The 21,506-nt window shown below is 33.4% G+C and overlaps 1 protein-coding gene and 2 long non-coding RNA genes across 3 annotated transcripts in view; 1 reads left to right on the plus strand and 2 right to left on the minus strand.

The window, feature by feature from the left end:
• LOC136803270 (uncharacterized) overlaps window positions 1-21,506 on the minus strand; it is a 225,700-nt gene that overhangs the window by 17,712 nt on the left and 186,482 nt on the right. The gene's annotated exons all lie outside the window — the stretch shown is intronic.
• LOC136803215 (PHD finger protein 6-like) overlaps window positions 1-21,506 on the minus strand; it is a 45,756-nt gene that overhangs the window by 17,121 nt on the left and 7,129 nt on the right. The gene's annotated exons all lie outside the window — the stretch shown is intronic.
• Window positions 4,167-6,217, plus strand: LOC136803214 (uncharacterized). Its single transcript, XR_010846106.1, has 3 exons — window positions 4,167-4,563; window positions 5,151-5,265; window positions 5,489-6,217. It is a non-coding gene; the product is annotated as an uncharacterized lncRNA (long non-coding RNA).

The following is a 21,506-nucleotide window of genomic DNA, read 5'->3' on the forward strand; positions in this document are numbered from 1 at the left end:
CACAACATTGAAGACTTAAAAGCTGATTTTAACTCTCAGAAGAAACAAAAAGTCCACTTTGGCATTTCCAGAATTATTAAACCACGTTCTCGTTCTAACTCACAATCCTCTACTACTTCTAACTCTGAAAATTCTGACTTGTCTTCCTCCTCCAAATTAAAATCTCTCGAAAATAACCGCTCTTCTTCTAAATTAAAATCTTCTGAAAATAATCCTTCTTCTTCTAAATTAAATCCTTCTATAATTAAACCTCAAGAAACACACTCTGATGAAGTAATGTTAGAAACAGGCTTTGAGACCAAAAGAACACCTAGAAATCCTTTCATCCAAGAAACACCCAAAAAGAAAAAGATAAAAGTAATACTTCATGATCATTCATTTAATAAACCTTATAATTTAGAAGACTTAAACTCTCACATCAATAATTTTTCCTTCCTTTCTGCTACTGAAGCACACACAAAATCCTCTACTTGTCTTTAATATGTGAGATTGACGTCACTGAAATCGAATTCCTCCTTGATAAAGACAATTGGAGTGAAAAAATAAACACTTTATCGATAGATAAAAAATCTAATCTTCTTGATAGTTTTTGTATTAATAAATTAGCCATGGAACCAGAAACTGGCCCCCCTATTTCTCTCCAATTAGTCTTTGACCATCTGGAATATCATGTGAAAAAAGTATATAATCTTAGAAGAGAAGGTAATCTTGTTGTTTTTGAAGTCCTAAAAGGAGACATAGAAGAAGAATTTCCACTCACCATCAAAGCCAATAACAAAATAACCAAACACTTTGTTAGAAAATTTGATCCCATTGATAATTACATCATTCAATGTAAAAAGTGTCTGAAGTTTGGCCATGTACAATCCACTTGTAAACAAAAAAACTCCTTGTGTAGCTGGTGTGGAAAAGAAGAATGTAGAAAAAAATGTAATCAAAAAAAGTGTGTCAATTGTGAGAAAAACCATTCATCATTCTATAGAGGCTGCTCCGTTTACAAGAGCCTAGTAGAAAAAGCCACCATCACACGACAAGACAGACAAAGATCCTCCAAAATTTCTGCCATTAACAACTCTGTCAAAGAAGTTAAAAGTTCATATTCCCAACTAGAAAAATCTTATGCACAGGTTGCCAACTTTGGCAAAGAATCTGAATCTTTGAAAACAAGTGTCAATAGTTGTACAGAAGGTATGGGTCTAGTCAAATCCCAAGTAACAGAATTAGCCACTCTTCTGGAAAAAATTACAGTCAACACAGAAACTATCTTTGCAAAATTTTCAGCTCTCGAGAAAAGTGTCACGAAAGTAAATAATGTAATAAACTCCATATCCACACGTCTAGAAAAAGTTGAAAATCAAAATAAAATCATATTTGAACACCTAGAAGATATAAAAGACAATTATGTCACCAAAGAAAACCTTTCATCTGAACTCTCCTCCGAAATCCTATCTCAAAAATCTGTAAACCTTGAATCTTTCTCTTTAATCCTCTTTGAAATTTGCTACGCCATCGAACAACAGAAAATGACAACTCACCTAGAAATCTGTTTCCAACTTCAATCCATCCTAAAAAGACATAACAGCAACTTCAGTAAAGAAACTTTCATGCAGTCAATAGAAGAACTAGAAACAACCTCTCTATTACTACAAGAATCCCCGACTATTTCTTCTCCGCCATAATGATGACTCTAAAAATAATTCAATTAAACCTCAATGGATATAAATCTAAAAAACAAGATCTGAAAACTCTTTTAACCGAGGAAAGACCTGACATTGTCTGTCTTAATGAGACAAAATTAATAAAGAAGGAAAACATCAACATTAAAGGATACACGTCTATAATGAACAACAGAAGGGACAGAAGGACCTTAAGATCCTATGGAGGGGGTACAGCAATTTTACTAAGAGAAGACATAGCTCATGACCACATAAGGAAATTCCAAATAGGGAAGCATGAAATACTACTAATTAAAATCTTCCCAGACTCTCAAAACATGCAAAAATTTTTCAATCTTTGCTGTTGTTACTTTCCACCTACTTTCACTGCTAATCCAGAAACCTTAAAACTTCTCTTCCTTCCTAATTCAATAATCGTTGGAGACCTAAATTCCAAACACCACTCTTGGGGCAGCCTCAAAACAAACCCTAGAGGTAAAACCTTTAGAGAGCTATTCGATAATAATGATTTCGAGACATACATGATGCCACCAAACTACAAAACCAAGAAAGGTGAATTTAAAGAAGTTATCCAACAAATAGTTACTTCTCCAGACAGATTCTTCCAAATTAATGACATTACTTCCTTAAAATCCATCGGCTCTGACCATTTACCTGTTTCTTTCTCTTTCTTTGATCCTTCTGCTCCTAAAAAATCTAAATTTGTAAAATTATATCATAAATTAAACATGGACACAGCATCCAGAATCATAAATCAATTCTCTTGTGAGAAAGTCTTTGGTACTAAGAAAGTAGAAGAAAAAACTAATAAATTAATGAATATTCTCCAAGAAATTGATAAGCATATCCCATTTAAGAACATACCTAACAAAAACCAGGGAATGTCCATGGAATGCAGAAAATTAATCAAAGAAAGAAGAAGTACTATCAACCTGCTAAGAAAATATAAAAAAAATAACTTTCTCAGAAACAGGAAAACAGAATTAAACAGGCAAATCAAAACTGAAATCCAAAAGAGCAACGATAAGAGATTTAATTTAATTAAAAAGAGGATGAACGAAAGGGAAACAACCAAAAAGACTTGGAATTACATTAAAACCATTTTAGACGGTGAGAAAGTAAACACCCAACATAAAGACCAAACTTTTACTAAAGACGACGGTTCCAAAATTAAAAACAAGCAAGACATTGCAGATGCCTTTAAGGAAAGACAAGAAAATATCTTTCAGCCCAATCTATCAAATGATAGAAGACATAAGAAAGTTGTAGACCACTGGTTCGAAAACACCCAATTCCACAGAAGAGAACGACATTCAATCTACCACATGTTAGACCCATTATTAACCAGGCACGAAATAGATGAAAAAATAACAGATCAAGAAGTAGCTAATGTTCTTAAAAGCCTCAAAGTCCACAAAGCACCAGGTCATGATGCCATACAAAATAAACTTCTTTCCACACTTTCTCCTATTCTTATATCACCACTATCTTCTCTTTTTAATGACTGATTAAATAATTCCATTTTTCCAGATACATTAAAAATAGCCAAAATCACAATGATTCCTAAAGTAAACAAGACGACTCAGAGTCGAAAATTTCGCATATTGTTCGATTATTCATAGATGAAATAATCATATTAAACGACCGGGAAGTACTGCGGTTGCAGAATTTTAGATCGGACCTGAGAAAACTGGCCCTAATAGAGAAGAAAGTTGATTGGAGAGCAAAGTTAACCTTAAAGAGGAAATGGCGAAAAAGTGATTCTTAGATTCTTTTAGAGATTTTTTTGACTTTTTCAGAGACTTGGGAACGTCAAAAACAGAACCTTAGGTTCAGCCCATACTTAACACCTAGTTTTAGTTATGCCAGGTTACGTTACCACCCATCCTCGTTGTAAATAGAATGCAATAAATAGAACGGGGCTAGAAAAAAGCTTTATTGTCACCTAAAAGTGAACGGTCCCAGTGTGGCTTAGTTGCATATTATCTTTGATTGTTTAAAAAAATATTAAGATGTTAGCACCTGGTAGATAAAGCAAAAAAACAACAATACAATATCCAAAATTAAACGAAATCAGATAAAAGAGCTCAAGGTATATATGCTATTTTGATAAATTTGGCTGTAAATTCTGTGCCAGGTATATATATTATAGTAAGTGTCACGTCATATCAAGCAAAAAGTAAAATTCCTCATTTTTTACTCTTCTTTCATTTTTCTTAATAGTATTTATCTCAAATTTCAAAAACCTTTAATCATTTAGATTATTCATCTCTAATGTATCTTTCCAACGGTGTTTAACTATCTACCTTAGCATAACTTCAGGGGCGGTGCGACACCCCTGCAAAACATGCACTCGCAGGGTATGCTCCGGAGTCTTTTTTGTCGCAGCTTGTTTTTAGCCTAACCGGAGTTGTTTTTCCGGATCATTCGTTAGTGTCATTATATTTATTTTACTGACTTAAAGTCCGCGGTAAATATTAGAAAACTGTTTATCAAGTCGCGTTTCACGAAGCGTGAATTCGAGTCTGTATTTTAGACTTTGTGTACAAAAGAGTTTTGCAGGCCTGCACCCTGCAAAGTTTTGCAGAAAGACCTGGATGAGGTCAAAATGCAGGGTTTGCCCGGGATTTGATGGCTGTTAGTGTCAAAACGTTAAAAGTCAAGACTCGTCAAATGGCTTTAGATGCTTGGAGAAGAAAAAACAGAATAGACAGTCCTGATTTTATCTATTTTGTCGCAAATTCTGAAGGGTTTTGAAGCCTGCACATTTTCGATCTTCTCCAAATTCGTCATCTGAGGGCTGCCATCAAGGTCATCTCAATGTTTGTTTTTCTTCTTATGGTTATCTTCTGAAATCCATTGCAACAAGGAAAGTCAAATCTGTAAGGTATGTGGTATTTTTTTCTATTATTTTTCATGCCTGCATGTTATCAATTAGAATCTGATAAGTGCAGGAAAAACTGCTTCCCTTCCCCCCTCTTTCTCTACTGATCTGCCTATGGCCTACTATGACCTGTCATAATTTTTGGTAATCAACGAAACCTTTTGTTGTGTGTGGTGAGTGAGTGGTGAGTGAGTGGCCAATCATGAAATATTTATAAGATATTTGATCAATCGGGGTACGTAGCTACTGTTTGTTTGGCCAATCACTCTGGCTAAGAAAAGGTTGACGACAGGAGATGAATTTGTGGCAATTTAAGAGGCAAAGGGACAACCAACCTATTGTGGTTTTATTTTGAAATAAGAGAAAAAAAATAACATTGAAAATTTTGTGATGCTGAGGACCTTGACAAAGAGCTGGGTGGGTTTTTCGCAGGAGAGAAAGAGCTGGGTGGGTTTTTCGCACACTATTTTGAGGTACACAAACAGATTGTATTTGACTATGTTTAGTTTGTGGGCCAGCACCTGCCAGTCAAGTACTGGTCATAAAAACTGCACGACAATTTTAAAAATGATTTCTCTATTTTGTTTTAGTTCTCTTCCAAATGGAAATTGCCTGTACAGTTCCATTTCTCTCCATCTTGTGGGCAAAAATTCTTTGAAGGATACACTTTGATGTCTTGCACGTGTGCAGAACTTTTCCTGAATTGTAAGTATTATTCTCAGAAGTAAAAAAACCCATCCAAGAAGTTAAGTAGATAGACTCATGAAAGCATTGCGGTTGGCGGTTACCCACAGTCAGCCAGTTATTATATAAGATTAATTTCATTGGTTGTCCAGTTGTCGTTTGACTTAAATTTTGTTGTTTTGTGTTTGTTAATGTAGGTGTAGCTTGCAAAGATCCTAATTCTCTCTTCATTATATACTTTCAGGTTAGTTGCCATCATACTGTCCAGTAGCCCCTAGATCAATGGATTATATTGCACCTTCACGTGGTTGGTACAAAATCTTTGTAAACACTGACAAAGTCTGCTAATAAGATGAGTGGAACCATATTTAACTTTAAGGAAACAACAGAATGGAATAATTCAATCAAAATGATGATGTGTACCTAACATTTAGTTTCTTGGAAGTTTTTGGATTCAAAATTTTTCCTGTAAACTGGATATCAATATTTGTCATCTCTGGAAAGTACATCTTGATTTAATTTTGACATGTAATTGCCAATGCAAATGAATTTGGATGCATAATGTATATACAAAGTATAAAATTTATAACACAACAACTGAATTTTGATACCAAACAACCATGCTGCATTACGTACATAATGAATAAATGAGTTTCTGATGACATATGGTTTGTTTTCAATTCGGATTGGGGGCTTTTTACCCCTGGTACAGGATTCCCTGCTTGATTTGGCAAACAGTTCCAAAGGAGACACCAGAATGGGGCTAGACTACAATTTCAAGATGAACCAACTATAGAGATTTCAGCTTCAGTACAAATTCTAGTTTTGGATACTTTAATGCATCACATTAATCAATTTTCTAATGAAATACTCTTTTCTTGAGCAGTCTGAATAAAATAGTTTTGCTCTTTTTCTCTAAATTTTCATTTGAAATGGCAAAAGGCTATTATTATTAATCTGCTTGAAATTATTAAGTCACATTTTGGCAGCAATAAGATAAATAATTTGACATAATAAGAATCAAAATTATATTAAAAAATTTTAGACAGTTTGGTAAATATTATTGTTAATGCTATTATTACGATCAGATAAAGATTTTTGTATAATTTATAATCTTTTGTGTGCTATTGTATTATTTTGCTATCATTTTTCACTTTTTTGTGTAAAGTTCACAAAGTTCTTTAAAAAATTCATGATAGTTATGATTTTTGTCATTGATATAATGAATTACCAATGTTTTACACCTCCTTTCTCTTTCCTTCATTTTTTCCATATTTTAGAGGCCGCTCTTTTTTGGTTTTTAAAACTCTTAAACCCAAAAAACTATCTTAGTTTTACCAGCTTCATTTTGTGTTTAAATGAAATGAATTTTAATTCTTTATCTCTGGTTCATGGTACATTGGGCATAAAAAGGTGGCTGTTTTAGCCAATCTAGAGGGTCGAAATTCAAAAATTTTCTAGCCCGTCGGGCCCAACCATGGTGGGCCCTCCTTAGACACTATATATAGCTGAATCACTATATATAGCTGAATCTTTTTTGCAGGGTATCCTAAAAATCCTAGATACGCCCCTGAACTTGGTGCTGAGAAATTGTTTGAAAAATAAAGTATCCACATACTTTTTTAGATGACAGACTTTAATGACATCATATACAATACTAACCCAATCAAGCAAAATCAAACACAATCAACTTTGGCAGGAGGCAATTAGTTTTGCTAAAGCCTTGGGCCCGGTTGTTCAAAAGTTGATTAGATTAAGTCCCGATTACCGCTAATCGCGATTAGATTTCGATTAGTTAATCCCGGAGATTTACTTCCGTTGTTCGAACGTCTGATTAACTAATTGTGGACATTTTGCCTGTGTTTTCAAAAGTCTTAATCTTGACGTCACTTTTCGAATGTTTTCAAAATATTTGAAAATCTTTTTTTGTTCAAATTTCTCACTTTAATGCAGCGACTTCACTTTTTTTGTAGGAAAAAGTCTCTTAATCCTCGTTAATCCTAGGTCAGAGCAAGATTAAAATTTGGCCAATTTAATCAGGATTTAATCCAGATTTAAGCCTAATTTTTTTCGAACAACTGACGGTTCTGCGTTAATCGAGGATAATCGAGATTTAATCGAAAATTAAGCTAATCGGCCACTAATCCACTTTTGAACAACCGGGCCTTGGAAAATAAATATAACAAGAGTTCAGTTTTAGCCATTGTGGGGGTATTTTTGGCAAAATATTGATATATTAGATAAGAAAAATAACTGTTTTTAAAGCTCGATAGAGCACAAATTTGGAAATGAAATATTCTAAATTTGGTGGAAATTAAGTTTGGATTTCAAATAAATTTTAAGGCCAACTTCAGTACTACATAAATTTTTTTCCTTAAAACTAAAACTTTGTAATTGCTGTTGTTTGCCTCGGATCCATATCATTGAGACATGAAATTATACTGACGTTATCATTTGAGCAGGTCGATCAACTTTGATTGACTTCCATTTCTCATAAAGCAGAGACTCGCCCACTTGATACATTTTTTAATCAATGGCCAATCAATTGGTTTTAATGATTTATATATCTTAATGTTAATGTTAATGTATATATTCTTAAAGTCGAAAAATGTGTACAAATCTGTAATAGCTTTAAAGCTAATAGAGTTCAACTGCCTATTTTCCAAGATGAATCATTCATCATCATCTGTTGATGCCCAATCTTAAGGGAAGAAATTTGTGCGTGTAGAAATATTCCCATCAAACATCTACAAACTTCAGCATTAAAATAATGTCAAGAAAATATTATAAATACACACTTTTCCTAACTAAATATTCATCAGTAAAAATTAATCTTCAATTGAGCTTGAATCAATTTTGCTTTTTGATTGGGTTAGATCATCTTGATTCAATGGACCTTTTGCTAGAGGCGCAATGTCATGTTGGATATATAATTAATACTCCAGCACAAATCAGAAAAACTTAACTCCACGTTTCAATGGTTGCGGCAAGGATAACTTTGGTTATTGTTATGTTTCCCTTGCATTTTGGGTTGACCTGGGCGAACTTTCGTTCACTTACCAAGTGAAACCGTAAATCGAAATCTCAGTCACCTGTGTAGCATTGTGAGTATTCGATTAAGTTCAACAAAAGATATCGTGTTCAACAAAGTTCGACAACAAGAAAGGTTCGACAAATTTGACAAATTTGATTGACAAAAATCTACATTCGAAAAAGTTCGAAAACAAAAAAAGTTTGACAATTCGACAATAAATCTGTCCAACAAATTTGACGAAAATTCTGTTTGAAGAGTTTTTCTCAAATTACTGCTCGATTAAATTCAACAAAGTTTGATTAAGTTTGATTAATGTAATCAAAATAATCCAACTATTAAGGTCTTTTTTTTTAAAGTTCTTCTAAGTTTGATTTCTTTAAATCGAATTTAATCGAATTTTTAAGTAGTCCGGTAAAGTTCAAGAACCCAATTTAGTTGAATACTAATCGGACAACTAAGTTTGACAAAGTTTGATTAAAAATACGGTTCAATTAGTTGTGTTGGATTAATTATATCTAGTATACCGTGAAGTCAGGTAACTTGCATCAGTAGAGGGAAACTTACATAGCCATCACATGACTGACCAATCAACAAAGCGGCAAAATTTCCAAACAAATGAACTACGTAGCTCTGCTCGCAGATCTACTCTATCTTTTTATTTTATTTTAATGACCAGACAGGTCATTCATTTGAGGGCTATGCATGTTTGCCTCCACTGACTGATGCAAGTTTATATCCATTATCTCACGGTAGGACAGTTATATACTGTACAGCTACAGTATATAACTTTTGTCACTTAGATTGACACCCTGCCATAAATCCCTCTGTAAAATTCACTAAAATACTTAGTAACTGATAATCTGTCTTACAACTAAATCAACTATCAACACATATTTCTACCTGTAAAAAAGAAGATCATACCGTACCTTGCTTGTCATGTCTGAGTCTGTGTGGTTGTAATGTAGTTGGTGGTGATGTTGAAGGGCAACTCTTTAATTGTAATTCCCATTACTATATTGGTGCATTTACTAACTACACAAACATAAAATACTATGCTAAAAGAAATATTAAAATCTTTAAATACTCGAAAAAAAAGCATGATAAAATTACAAACAACCAAACAGCCAAATGCAGTTCTTACAGCATCCTTGCAGGCCGCCATTTCTAAAATCTAGTAATGTTTACAAATCCTTGGTTACGCCTACCTAATACTTGCGGAGTGAAAAACGTTAGATTTAATCTTAGCGAGTGAGTCCATGCTTAGAATATTCGAGAATGTTCTAGAAATATGAAAACCACTTTCGTTTTCTAAATTTTATTCCGCACCGCGAAAGACAATCGTAATACTTTCGCTATGCGAAATTAAAAACTCCAAGAAAATTTCCGACCATAGACCTATAAGCCTTTTACCTGCCATAGGTAAACTTTTTGAAAAAATCTTGGCTAATAGAATTAATAGTTGGGCTGAGGAAAATAATATTATAAATAAGGAACAATCTGGCTTCAGAAATAAAAGAAGTACTGTAGATAACCTTTTTCTTTTATTAAATGACTTTCAAGAAGCAAAAATAAAAGGTGAAAGAATGCACGCTGTGTTTGTAGATTTCGAGAAAGCCTTTGATAAAATAAACCACTCTCTTCTTCTATTTAAACTAAACTCTCTTGGAATCCCTAAATATCTTTTATATATCCTACATAGCTACTTAAAGGATAGGAAAGCATACATAAATTACTCCCATTTTAAATCTGACACCTTTTCTTTGAAGGCAGGAGCCCCACAAGGCTCCTGCCTATCACCCATTCTTTTCTCTCTCTTTGTCAGTGACATACCTAAACCAGTAAATAATAAAATTAAAATGTCTCAATTCGCAGACGACCTTGCTACTTGGGAAAGATACAAGAAAGCCTATGATTCTGAACTAGATGAATATGTTGAGATCTTATTTGACTGGTTTAGCAAATAGGGCTTAGTGGTAAATATGGACAAAACTAAACATATAAATTTTGGTACCAGTAAAATGTCAATCTGGGTCAGAAATGTTAGACTCAAAAAGGATAATAAAATAAAATTCCTAGGTTTACAACTTGACAAACAATTAAATCTCATCACACACATTTCTGATAAAATTAATAAATCATACCACATATTAAACTTTCTTAGAACCCTTAAAAACCAATACCAAATGTCTAAAAATAAACTGTTAATGCTATATAAAAGTCTATTAAGATCAAGACTGGAATACTCGCATATTTGTTTATTAAGTATCTCCAAAGCCCAAATGTATAGAATGGAGAAAATCCAAAATCAAGCTCTGAGAATTATATTAGGGAGACCTATGAGAACGAGAATAGCAGACCTTTATCAGGAATCAAAAGTGTCATCAATAGAAAACAGATTAAAAACACTTGCAAAAAACTGGCTAACCAAAACTGGTGGAGTTCTCCTCTAAATGTAAACAACTTCATGACTAGACAAAACCCTGAAAAGCCAACACTATTTGAAAGATTAACTTCTTTATAAAAATCAACTCTCTTAGAAATATATATATATATATATCTTTTTCTTCTTATCTCATATACTCTCTTTTATTCTCTTTTTATTTTTTCCTTTCCTTGTATTTATAATCATATACAAAAAATTTAATCTTTTATCTTATACAAAATACATAGTGTCCTTCAGGGTCTCTTCCCCCCCATGCCTAAAATGAAAATTTTCCATTCCCCCCCTCATTTTTCCCCACCCTGCCTCCAAAATTTTTTCTGTCCCCCCCCCCCCTCAAGCATAAAATTAAAAAGCTGTAATTTGATGAACTTAACGCTTATTGTTTTCCCTAAGGCAGTTCTAATTCAAGAATATATGGAAAGGATGGTTGTTTTTAAACCATAATATTAATAAAACTAAGCATTATGCTATATCATCTCATAAAACCAGATGTTTTTCAATTTTGAATTGATTTTGGTGAGTTCCCCCCCATGCCTAGAATGAAAATTTTCCATTCCCCCCTGCCTCGTTCCCCCCCCCCCTGGCTTCAAAAAAAATTCTTTCCCCCCTATACGTCCTTTTGATCTCAAAACCCATTCCCCCCCTGAATCCAGGGGGGGGGGAGGGACACTATGAAATATTTATTACTTTCAACATAATCTTGAGTAACTCAATGTTACTCTTGATTTTTATTATGCACCTTAATATGCATTTTCAAGCATTCACTTTTATTACGTTATTACGTTCTAGTAATACCTTATAAGTCATAGAGACACAAATTTTTTCCATCAAAAACATTTTATATGTACTTTATGTACATCGTTACGTTTTAGTAAACATTTTAACCCATTAAGTTAATATTATAAACCTTATATATGTATGATATACATACCTTTCTTTTCTTTTATTAAATAAATCTCTCATAAAGTCCATGCATCTTCTCGACCACTAATAAATTAAAACTAATATTCTTCTAAAATCCTCTTAATCCTTACTTAAAATTAAATTAAATCCTTACCCAAAATTAAATTAAATCTCTTACTATCTCCATGTCTTTTCCACTATACATTTAAATTTTAATCAGTAATTCCACAAGTTCAGTAGGCTGGGTACAGAAACTTAAGTAAACTAACTAAAATCCCCAATGGGTAAAGGTAGTTAAAAGAACTACAACACCCCTAAACACCAACTTCACAGATCGATCGGGAAATAAATTGAATACACAATTTGAAATTTGCCAAACACAAAGTATTGCATCATTCAGTCCTAAAATACATCCATCCACATTTATTTGAGGAGTCCCTATATTATGAGAATTATGTAAGAATAATGCCATTTACAGTCTACCCTTACACAGATGTCAAACCATTAGTCCCCTTACAGTGCACTCTTCCCAAGTTAGAACAGTTGACTGTATCTTGTTTATTCAACAATTTCTCATAATAAAGTATGTATACACATGTCACATTTATAGGCTGATGGAATTGAATTTCAAGTTCACTGTAATATAAATTTGGCGAGTTGTCATTATTAATTACTTTACAGCACACACCAAATTTTATTCAGATTGGGCCTTTAAATGATTCATAAACTGAAAATTATAGCTATTATAGCTCCATCCTTACAGTGTATATACAAGAGAAAACTAAATTCAATTACGATAATACTTTAAAGTTTCATCTTTATCGAATCGTCATTTTATTTTATGAAACATGACGATTATTGTAATTGAATTTTGTTTTTTCTTGTAAAACGTCAATTGACGGGTTGAAGGTTGTTGACGTTTTCTTTGAAAATCAGAAATATTGATTTTTCATTCCATGCCAAATGTTTCTTCTCGCTGCCATGTTTCTTTTTGATCTCATTGTCTGTTTTGAAAACCAAAACAAACAGCCCGATGTTTATGTCTTATCTTTGTTTGACGGTCCGCACAGCCCTCAAAATTTTAAGGATGGTTGTTTTTTTTGCTGCTATATTATACTACGGAGACAATTAATTTACAGGAATTTTGTGAACAAGTTTAGAAATCATCTCCATTATTTTTCAAATATAAACTATGCAGTCCATAGCAAAAATCAAGATGGATGACAAAACAGCGATGGAAACAGTTTTTCATCGATTTTCAGGGATTTCAAGTGTTTGACATTTTGGGGTGTGGGTGGGTGGTTCAGCTTATAAATGTTAATTGATGTTTTTCTAACCTAAAATCGATTTGTGACTGACCCCTCTAAAGCTTTTACAAGAATGCCATTTTATGCTTGAGACTTGTACTAGATGTTAATTCTAGTCTGAATTAACCTAAGAATGCTCTAAGAATATTTAAAGATGATTTTCCCATAAAATTTAAGAATATCCATGATGAAATCAGCCAGTTTTCAGAGTATGTCATGGCTGCCCCCAAGGAAAAATTATAACATTAAAATCCTGTCCCTGAACTCTGTGTACAGTACCCACTCAAAAAAGCTGTTTAAAAAAGCCGGAAAAAGTGCCAAATTAGGCCAATTTTCAGTGATTTTGCCCCTGAGACTAGAAGATTATCAAAATTTTACCCCTGCCCTTGAAAATGGACACACTCTGCCCCCGAGATCTCGTTACTCTGCAAACTGGATGAAATGCATTTTTACACCATCATTCATGAAAAAAACGTGTAAGTGAATACAGTCCAGAAATCAACAATCCCATGTAGTCAAAAGCTCTAAAATTTTGTCTTGTGAACTTTTCTCTCTTGTTCAGGAAAAAGGGAAAATAAATAATGACAACTTTTTGAAAAAAATCACACAACTTTGAGTGCGGCAGGTTTTTGAACATGTGGGCGGCTTAGAGTCAAGTTGCTAGTGCGTGAACGATCCCGATGCGCGAACGAACGTCTTTGTACACTTTGAGCTTGAAATAAACAACCAAAAACAAACTTCTATAGAATTTCCTTTGTGCAACAGAATCCATAAACTATCCCTTTCAATCTATCCAAAAATTAAAGAAAACGAAGCACGGGAATAGATAAAAAAATTCACTTCATTAAGAATTAGTGAATAAGATACAGTAAGCTACTAAGAAATAAAATACTAAAGAAGAGAAACAAAGAAAGTGAAGAAAAATGAAACATAAACTGACATAAGTGCTGAATTTGACAAGCAACAAAAACCTAAACAAAAGGATGGACTTTGACAAAACCATTAAAAGGCTAGAAACTGAACTCATAAAATCTCGAACAGAAGCAAAGAACATGGAAAAACAGTTGAAAGACTCAAGTAACACTCGAAAATGTAAAATCTGCGTGCGGTGGTTAATGACCTTTTGAGCAATATGGTCGGCATGATAATCTATATGTATAAGCATGGAGGTAATAAGAAATAGATGGAGAATAAATGACTTTTATTTCATTGTACCTAATCATCGGAAGCAAACGGCTCCTTGGTTGCAATGGGAAAAAGTGACTAATTTTGTGTGCACTCGTGGGAATATTTAAGTTCATAAAAACTGAATAAAAAGGTGTTGGATTTTTAACAGCTCTATTGTGAGATAATAGCTTTGTTGATCAAAATGAGAAAAAGCTTGCCGGAACAAGCACAAAATCCTATATTTTTAAGGGCCCCCTCTCATAAAATCATCGATAGATTTTAAAGAAAATCTATATTACGATTAGGTAACCTTTGAATTAATCATCCACCAGAATTTGAAAGCCCCCTCCCTTTTAGACGTAAAGATTTCCAACGAAGAAATTTTCAAGGAAAATGTGCTGAAACTCTCAAAATTAGCAATATGTTTGACCAAAAATACATCGATATGAAATCATAGAACTATTGTAACCTTACTACGAGAAAATTATTTTGGTATCGCGTTTGAACAAGAACTTTTTGCATAAAATGTTTATTTCAATCAGGATAACATTCTCACTTCTGTTCTTATAAATTTACATTTCGGATTTTTTTGCTTCCAATGATAGTAAATCAAAGAAAACCGATTTGAATGAAAATATAAAAGAATTTAACGATAACTTAGGCCATTACCGAGTCATTTATTCTCCATCTATTTCTTATTACCTCCATGGTATAAGTATGGTTGACATTTGTGGGATTCCACTAGCACTAACCAAGAACGACATTGCTACAAGTCGTCGAACAAGATCCACTCCAGATGCAAAATTTCATTGAAACATGTTACACGTTTTTTTTTTTATAAGGAACACGTTTATAAGGAACTCAAGGCTGAAAATGGTTCAAAAAATAAGGAATTGTTAAGGAACTGCTCAGGCTGAGAATAAGTGGATTTGAAAATAATGTACCTTATTGGGACTAATTTGACCAAATTTTGATCTTTCAAGGGGCAAAAAGTTCAAAATTTCCTATGTAGTAAGGAACTCGATAAGGAACTTTGAGACTGAAATTCTCTGTAAAAATAAGGAACTCCAGGCTCAGAGCAAAGTTAAGGTTCCTTATAAAAAAAAAAAACGTGTAGTTCATTATTTCAAAATCAATAGAAACATTATATCCCCACACCACAGTGACAGTGGTTGATAGGTATAAAAAAACAGGGTCCAGTGCCAGTGTCTGCAATAATAACACTAATTCCATCGGTCATACTTCTATATAGTTTTATCTAAAAATAAAAAATACTGCACTGTGTAGCTCTGGGGCCTGGGCTAATTGCTGATACCTTCCTCCATCCTCAGCCCAAACGTTACATATACCTATTTCCAACAGGGGGGGGCACGCAGTTACTACAAGACAGTATGACACTTACTACCGTGGTGGTACTGTATTCAGAAGTTATGAAAACAGTTACTACACAGTGTAGTAGTTGCTGTTTGGGGGTGGTGCCAAACACTAAAACTAACACTTTTGGTGTAGTAAGTGCTTATATTTTAATTCTTTTTAAAGAACTTTCAAAATTTTTCACAAAAAATGAATTTTTTTCTTTGTTAAAAAAAATATTTTTGTTATAAATGGACGAAAAAAAATTTCTCAGACCCAACTTTGAAATTATGCTTTTTCTAATTATCATTAAAATGTTCTCGACAGCTGTTAACCAAGTAAATTAAAAGAAAATCTAGCACAAAAATGGCTTTAGGTTGAAAAATAATCACAATTTAGGGTAATTTCGAGCATGTTTTTGATGATATCACTCAAAAACAGGGGTGGTACCTGGAAATCTTTTCTGAAAACAGTTACTACCAAGGTGTAGTAACTGCAAATGGTGGTGGTCCTGAAAAAAAGTGTTGAAAAAGCACTTACTACACATCATGTCTTGTAGTAACTGCGTGCCCCCCCCCTGTTTCCAATGTCCAAAGTTGTTGGTTGTTGAGTAGTCGAGCTACCATTTAAAGAATAATAACCTAACGTACTGGAAAACTCTTACTTCTCTGCAGGATTAACAGGTATTCATTGCTACCCATTGCTACCCAAAGAAATAAAAAATCTCTTCCGCACGATTCTACCAATACGGTAGAAATATTATTCATACTATAATGGTAGATATAGAATTTACCGTAACTACCAATATAGTAGACTAGCCGGTACCCGGCGTCGCACGCCGGTTAAGCTGTAGCTGAACGCACTAAAGGTCCTTTGGATGTTGAAGCTGGCTTAACAAAACGATCAAATGAATAAAAAGTTATCTTCAAAGTTTGATTCTAATCCTCGAAAGCATCCAGCGAGGTCCTTTTTTTAAACATCTGTTTCCCAGACATAGCTTTCCTGAAAAATTTGATCTGTTGGCCAAAAGTTTCAAAAATCTTATTCCTAGAAATGAAGATCTGTTACTCCTGAACCCTCCCCCGGAGATCTTTTTCTCGCTTCGCTCGCATTAAATACGCCTTCAAGTTTTCGACAATTTGAGAAAATGTCATGGTAAAGAGGAGTGAAATGTAGAAATGACAATCCTTCAGGAAAAAGCGGGAAAGCCACAAAGAATAGTGCAACTTTGTTTTTATCAGATTTAAAAAGACAAATAAGTCAATTCTAAATTGCTTTTTTTAAACCATTGTCATAACTTTTCGAATTTAAACATGTAAAATAACGTACACAGTTTTTAACAGTATCAACCACTTGAATGTTTCGGAATGTTTTTATATGAAGAAAGAGATGTACTACTAATTTCTTCTCTTGCTTTTTCGCCCTTTGAATGCTGTTATTGTTCGACAAACTTTTTAACTTTTATGATGTTTTGATTTACATTTGAAATGTTCTTTTCTATAAAAGAAACTTGTTTTGTTTTGAAAAAGAATTCGAATGTCATTAATAAATACGATAGTTAAATACATTCGAAAACAACAAAAGAAAAGAGAAAAACTGGATCAGGCAAAGCTGGGCAGAAATTAAAATTACTAAATGTGGATGGGCCTTAAATTTCAAAGGCGCGAATCCAATAAAACAAATTTGTGAAGCAAGAGACTGAAAGTCATAATTTTAAAATACAAACAAAGCGAAAACGAAAGTAGTGACACACAGACACACAAAGCACCGCTATTAATATATAGATTTACGATTTTTACATAAATACAAATATATAGTAGATTTAAGTGCGAGATTGACCTGTAGTGCAGGATCCGTTGTTTTCGATTCCATTTTCAACTGATTTCGAACAAAGTAAATCCAGAAATTTTTGTTTTGTGATTTTTTGCCGAAATCTAATTAAAGTAGAAAGAAATATATATTAGTAGGTAGAAAGTGAGAGTTTGAACACAATGGGTATTGTTAACATGAATAGAAATGAATGGGTATTGTTAACACGAATAGGAGAGTTTGAACACAATGGGTATTGTTAACATGAGCAGAAAAGAATAGGCATTGTGTTAGAGCAGAAAAGAATAGGCATTGTGTTAGAGCAGAAATGAATAGGTATTGTGTTAGAGCAGAAATGAATAGGTATTGTGTTAGAGCGGAAATGAATAGGCATTGTGTTAGAGCAGAAATGAATAGGTATTGTGTTAGAGCAGAAATGAATAGGCATTGTGTTAGAGCAGAAATGAATAGGCATTGTGTTTACTTTATCTCAATAATATTAAAACAAAAGGGGTATGGATCGAACTAAAAATGAATGGCTATTGTGCTCAAGATGTCTATAAGCAGAAATGGATAGGCATTGTGTTAGCCCAAAAATGAATAGGCATTGTGTTAGACCAAAGATGAATAAGCATTGTTTTATATTGCGCTTTGATTAAAACACTAAACATGAGCAGAAATGGATAGGCATTGTGTTAGAATAGAAATGGATAGGTATTGTGTTTACTTTAAGTCGTTAAATTTAAAACGACGAGATATGAGTAGAGCTGAAAATGAATAAGCATTGTTTTATATTGCGCTTTGATTAAAACACTAACATGAATAGAAAAAGAATAGGCATTGTGTTAGAGCAGAAATGAATAGGTATTGTGTTAGAGCAGAAATGAATAGGCATTGTGTTAAAGCAGAAATGAATAGGCATTGTGTTAGAGCAGAAATGAATAGGCATTGTGTTAGAGCAGAAATGAATAGGCATTGTGTTTACTTTCAATCATTAAATTTTAAAACGACAAGGCATGAGAAGAGCTGAAAATGAATAAGCATTGTTTAAAGTAAATCAAGATATAATTTTTGTGCTTCGATTAAAACACAACCTATAAAAGGAGGTTTGTAGGGGTTCGAAATACCGTTTTCCCGTCAAAATTTTTGCTAAATCCTGGAATCCCGAAAATTGAAAAAAATAATAACACCGTCACACCGGTTTGTACAGGTTCAAATACCGGCATAATGACAAAAAATTAGACCAAATACTGTCACCATCTGATTTTAAAATACCGTTTTTCCGTACTAAAAAAGGTCCAATCCCGTCACACTGTTAAAATACAACCCCCCTCCATAAAAGGATGAAAATTGCTCATGTTTTTTCTCAGTTTTTACCTTTTCAAAGCTGGAGAGCCGTTAAAGGAATAAACAAAATGGCGACAAGGCATCATACGAAACGCCGAAGCGTTCCCCACCCAGCGATTTCAGTTAATGATGTGAATTAAAAGAAAAAATACAAGGAATTATCTAATCTCAAATGAGGATTAGTTGATACCAAAGAGGAATTAGGTAATCTAATAAAGGGATTCAATAATCTCTAAAAGATTTACTTGAATCAGGTAATTACAAAGAGGGATTAGGAAATCTTATAATAGGGGTTAGATGATCTGAGATAAGGATTAGCTTGAATTAGGTAAACCTAAACAGACATTAGGTAATCACAAACATAGATTAAGTGATGGATTAGGTGATCTTAAACAGGGATTAGGTGATCTCCAAAACATATTAACACGGATTCAGTATAATCCCAATTAAAGATTAGGTAATCTTAAACATGGATTAGGTGATCTCAAAAAGGATTGCCTTAGATTAGATAATCCCAAAGAGGGATTAGGTAATCTTTAATATGGATTAGGTAATCCCAAACAAAATTAGGTGATAGTCCCAAGATGATTAATAAAACAGACTAGGAAATATAGAATAAGATCAAGCTAGCTCAGACCCAAAATCGATTGTAAAGAAAAGAAAAAAAAGACATGAGCTTATATTGTAGTAATGAAGAGCTCTTCCAAAACTGTCAAAAAGTATAACTTTTCGTTTAGCAACAAAAACTAAGAGCCAATGGTTACCAAGTTTATGAATAGGTTGATCATTCGCTATATATACTCCATCAAGAAGCGAGTTTTCTTTAAGATCCCAAAGAGGATTAGGTAATCTAATAAAGGCATTCGGTAATCTCTAAAAGATTTACTTGAATCAGGTAATTACAAAGAGGGATTAGGAAATCTTATAATAGGGGATAGGTGATCTGAGATAAGGGTTAGCTTGAATTAGGTTAGCTTGAATTAGGTAAACCCAAACAGAGATTAGGTAATCCCAAAGAGAGATTAAGAGAAGGATTAGGTAATCTTAAACAGGGATTAGGTGATTTCCAAAACATATTAACATGGATTCAGTTATAACCCCAATTAAAGATTAGGTAATCTTAAACATGGATTAGGTAATCTCAAAAAGGATTGCCTTAGATTAGATGATCCCAAAGAGGGATTAGGTAATCTTTAATAGGGATTAGGTAATCTTTAATAGGGATTAGGTAATCTTTAATAGGGATTAGGTAATCCCAAACAAAAATTAGGTGATAGTCCCAAAATGATTAATAAAACAGACTAGGAAATGTAGAATAAGAACAAGCTAGCTTAGTATCAAAATCGATTGTAAAGAATAGGAAAAAAAAAGACATGTGCGTACTCAATTAAAGAAGAAGAATCCAAGATCCTAAAGAGAAACCCGATATCGGATTCCTCTTGCATTTGGTCTATAAATTGGCAAGAAAAGATTTCATTTCTTCATAATGTTTAAAACCAATGGCGACGATGTATGAATGTGACGATTGCGAAAAGACCTTTTCCACAAAAAGCAATTACAATCGCCATGCTGCAAAAGCCCACCCTGAAGAATCTGAAGAGGAAGAAGATGAGGATTATTCAGACAGCGAGTCAATGTCCGATGATGAAGATTCTGATGACAGTGAACAGTCTCAAGGTGATGAAGAAACGATAAATATCTGGGAGATCATGTTCAACGAATGCGAAGAGACTGGTTTATCAATTAATGAAATTTATAAATACAGGGTCCTTTTTCTCCAGGCAATGAAAAAGAATATAGCTCATAAAGCCATCATGCAAACTTTGCAAAGAGTTAGAGACGAAGAAGATATGGACTTTGAGGAAGCATTGGATTTTGCCATTGAAAAACGTCGGTCTTTGATTCAACGACAAATAATTCAATTTTCAAATGATGAAATGGAAGAATGAAACGAATCGATCTCTATAATGGACACTTGTATTTTCATTAAAGCTCTGAATATATTGCTCTCTGATTAGATTATACTTGTATTCTATTTCTTTTATTCTTTGGGTCAATCATTTCACCCGAGGTCAAGCATTTAGCGTAAGGTAGGATTACTGAAACATCATGATAATATATAGATGCTTTAAGTTTCAGTTACGTTGTTTAAGAATAAAAATAACAGGACAAGGATGTTAGCACGAACAAAAAGCTAGAAGAAATGTATAAATATAAATAAAATGGAGTATTGTAATAACAAAATGACCAAGGCATCAGTAAGTGTGATTAAAGAAAACAATGATGTCTTATTTTTAACTATAAAGAATGGATTAGGGAGCGGTCGCTTTTTGAAAGTCTTTAATGTATTTTTTGAAATTATTTGAGGCTCATTCAAGTGTTGCGTCACTTTATTTTACTCATCATTTTGGTGGGACTATCACCTAACTTTTGTTTGGGATTACCTAATCCCTATTAAAGATTACATAATTCCTCTTTGGGATTATCTAATCTAAGGCAATCCTTTTTGAGATCACCTAATCCATGTTTAAGATTACCTAATCTTTAATTGGGATTATACTGAATCCGTGTTAATATGTTTTGGAGATCACCTAATCCCTGTTTAAGACTACCTAATCCTTCACTTAATCTCTCTTTGGGATTACCTAATCTCTGTTTGGGTTTACCTGATTCAAGTAAATCTTTTAGAGATTACCGAATCCCTCTTTGAGACCAACTAATCCTCATTTTTTCTTCCAATTCACATCATTAACTGAAATCGCTGGGCGAGGAACGCCTCAGGCGTTTCCACATTTGATAAACCGCAGACTGAAATCGAAAGAAATCCTGTTCAACTACATTCATTATTCTCGAAAGTTTGCGGTGGATATGTCATTTATTTTGCTACTCAATTGTGTCG

This window comes from Clytia hemisphaerica, unplaced genomic scaffold, assembly GCF_902728285.1.
Source record: "Clytia hemisphaerica strain Z4C2 unplaced genomic scaffold, Clytia hemisphaerica genome assembly, whole genome shotgun sequence".
In the NCBI taxonomy this organism is placed as follows: Eukaryota; Metazoa; Cnidaria; class Hydrozoa; order Leptothecata; family Clytiidae; genus Clytia; species Clytia hemisphaerica.